Below are 682 nucleotides of genomic sequence, written 5' to 3'. Positions count from 1 at the left end.
AAAAAATAAAAGGTAATGTCCCATGACGTACTGTTGCACAACAGGACAGCGCCTTTCTATTAAAGTCTCATAAAATTCGAGTACTATGTAAATAAAAACAAGTCCAAAAGCAGAGTAAACCGGTTTCGCCAACAGACGCTTTTATCATACACACGGCCTTTCGATTATTGCCCAGGGGGAGCACGGGGGGGTGGGAGACAATGTGTGTAACAATAAAACATATTTACGTCCAAGCGATGAATTATATCAGATGATGTATCAGTTATATTCATACTACTGCGACTGTATGGTAATTGCCCAAGGAGGGAAGTCAAAGTAGGGAAGGTAGCAAATTTGTTAACAGATATAACTAGTTATTACTTCTAGAAACTACTGCTAAACTACTATACTATTTGTTGTTATCAGTAATACTACTATACTACTGCGTACTGCTATGTGTATATATACGAACATTACTTCTACATATATGACTAGCTTGACATTGTGCTGCTTTAACTACTATATTCTACTCCATATTACTATTAACTACTGCTATACTACTACTACTATGCACTTATATCACTACGTAGCAGCAGATTCTACTCTAACTGCTTTTTATTATCTATTTCACTATCATTAAGTTAAAACATGAGTACAGAAACGCTTGAAGTATTGCTACTGACTTTGCAACGACTTTTACTAC

General features: G+C 35.6%; 1 protein-coding gene across 1 annotated transcript in view; it reads right to left on the bottom strand.

Moving 5' to 3' along the window:
• LOC119589409 (inactive tyrosine-protein kinase 7-like) overlaps positions 1-682 on the bottom strand; it is an 85,499-nt gene that overhangs the window by 77,599 nt on the left and 7,218 nt on the right. The gene's annotated exons all lie outside the window — the stretch shown is intronic.

This window comes from Penaeus monodon, chromosome 25 (assembly GCF_015228065.2).
Source record: "Penaeus monodon isolate SGIC_2016 chromosome 25, NSTDA_Pmon_1, whole genome shotgun sequence".
In the NCBI taxonomy this organism is placed as follows: domain Eukaryota; kingdom Metazoa; phylum Arthropoda; class Malacostraca; order Decapoda; family Penaeidae; genus Penaeus; species Penaeus monodon.
Note: the sequence above shows the minus strand (reverse complement) of the source record. Positions and strands in the feature narration are given on the sequence as shown.